The sequence below is a fragment of the Rana temporaria genome, chromosome 2 (assembly GCF_905171775.1).
Source record: "Rana temporaria chromosome 2, aRanTem1.1, whole genome shotgun sequence".
Lineage (NCBI taxonomy): Eukaryota > Metazoa > Chordata > Amphibia > Anura > Ranidae > Rana > Rana temporaria.
Genome location: NC_053490.1, coordinates 361,487,855 through 361,490,133, shown reverse-complemented (window position 1 = coordinate 361,490,133; position 2,279 = coordinate 361,487,855). Strand labels below are relative to the sequence as shown.

Sequence of the window (2,279 nt, the reverse complement as noted above, 5' to 3'; positions counted from 1 at the left end):
TTCGCCACGATCATTGTAAGAGAAATCACCTGTAGATTGCGCCCCCTTTCTGACCAGGCCACATTCTTGTATTTATATTTAGCGTGCTGCAGCTTTAACTGACAATTGCACGCTCCTGTGCTGTACTAGCCAAATCAAATTCACGCCCTTTTTCCCACCACATATAGAGCTTTTTTTGCAAATCTTGTGCTACATGAAAAAGTGCGCCTAATCCAAAAATTCCATTTGCATTGTTTCATTCTACATTTGTTTCATGTGTTGATGTCATTTTTAGATTACGATTGTATTTTAATTATGGAACCCGTGTCTCTTCTCTTTTTGTTTTGCAGTTCCATTGTGCGCAAACGCGGGCAGCCGGGGCGCCGAGGACAGCAGTTATCTCTCCTCCCCCATGAGGCCGAGCTATTAGCTGGGATAGGGGAGGATGAGATCACCCAGCTGCAGGCTCATCAAGGTTGGTCTCAGGAGTGCATTGTGTGCAAGACATTTTATGTTTCAAGCATCGGACATTTACCATGTTGTGTTTGATTTTATTTAAAGATCGTATCAAGGCCCAGCGCCACCGGAAGCGGAGGGAGGAGGAGGAGCAGGAGTCCTCCAGTTCATCCTCGACATCAAGCAGTAAGTAGTGTTCTAGTAGTAGTACTAGTAGTGTACTAGTTGTCAGTGGCGGCTGCCGGTGCTCTAAATTTTTGGGGGGCGCAAACGAAAATAAATAAATTGCAGCCTCACTGTGCCTATCAAATGCAGCCACTGTGCCATCAATTATCACCACTGTGCCATGCCATCAAATGCAGCCACTGTGCCAATTGTTACCACTGTGCCCACTGCCCATTGTTGCCACTGTGCATGTCACTGTGCCCTTTAATTGTCGCCACGGTGCCCATTGTCGCCACTGTTCCCATTGTCACCACTGTACCCATTGATGCCACTGTGCCCTTTGTCACCTCTGTGCCCATTGTTGCCGCTGTGCTCTGATAGGCACTTCCGCAGCTGGCAACAATAACATACATTCATGCAATAAATTAATGTATGTTATTTGCGAGAGCCAGAGGGGGTGGCGCTGCAGCGCACTCTATAGACGGACCGCCATCACTGCAGTTAGTATAAGTAAAATAAACATTCTTAAAGGGCCCTTTTTTTTTGGACTACAGGAGGGGGGGCGGCGCCCGGGCGCCCCCTATGGATGGGCCACCACTGGTATTAGTGACTGACTATATACAGTGGGTCCTTTTCCATTTGTCCAGCCTTCCGTTGTCAATTTCAGTGTCATTGCTTCTCGCTCAAGCACTGACAGCCTCAGGTAAAGCCTCTGCGACGCTCTGTCAGGTAACGCAAGTGTTTGCGTAACTTACGCAATTTGACAGAACGTCGCGGTCTGAACTGAGACGCCTGATCAGTGGTGGTCACTGAAACCAGGACAGGTAAATACCGGTACCTCTTTTTTTTTAACAGATTTTTTCTAAATGGTGAATGCTTTGTAGATAAACATTAGTGACCAGTGACCTGCCCTGTATTGCCCATGGTCATAGAGAGATAATATAATACATTGTATACAGTATTTTTGTTTCTTTGAAGATTGAACATTGTAACGTTCAACATTTCTCCTTTATTAAATAAATAGGTGCTATCCAGTCAGAGGGGGAGACGCAGGAGGAGGAGGAGGCTGAGGCGGGAACGCCCACATGTAAGTTAGTATAATCTTGCTGGTATCTGCTGATGAGTGATGATCATTGATCATACCGTACATCTTTCAATGTTCTTGTACTAATGTGTGAGATTGTTGTACACTAGTGACTGCAGATTGTAATGTTATTTTCTATATTATTCTTAATCAACAGCTACTGAGGCTGAGCAGGATGTGGAGGAGATCTGCCCTGTAGAGGCTGCTGGGGATGCTCAAGATGGTGTCCAACAGCCAGGCGCGTCAGGTCCAGGGGGTAAGTAGTATACTTTTTTTTTGTATTTTCCAGGCAAATATAGTATTTTAAAAATGAAATGCTGACGGCATACCTTGTCTAGAAATGGTTGTGATTTCTTCTGCAAGGCTTCGGTTTAGCTGCCATTATTAATTATTTATTAGTCCCCCTCTGCAGCTGATTCCAGTCTTCCTGTTAGCATTACCTGTGCTTGTTAAACCCTCAACGTCACTTCCCTGATCACGCCACCTTCTTGCTGCAGTTCAGATTCCCAGTCTGAGCCAATCACTGTCATCGTGAATGACACAGCTGGCTGGAGGGGGTGTGTCAGACAATAATCTCCCGCTATTGTCTGTCAGT

At 45.7% G+C, this 2,279-nt stretch overlaps 1 long non-coding RNA gene across 1 annotated transcript; it reads left to right on the top strand.

Moving 5' to 3' along the window:
* Positions 1-299: 299 nt before the first annotated feature.
* Positions 300-1,934, top strand: LOC120928645. The gene is made up of 4 exons (XR_005747277.1): positions 300-454; positions 541-621; positions 1,625-1,687; positions 1,842-1,934. It is a non-coding gene; the product is annotated as an uncharacterized LOC120928645 (long non-coding RNA).
* The last annotated feature ends 345 nt before the right edge of the window (positions 1,935-2,279 follow it).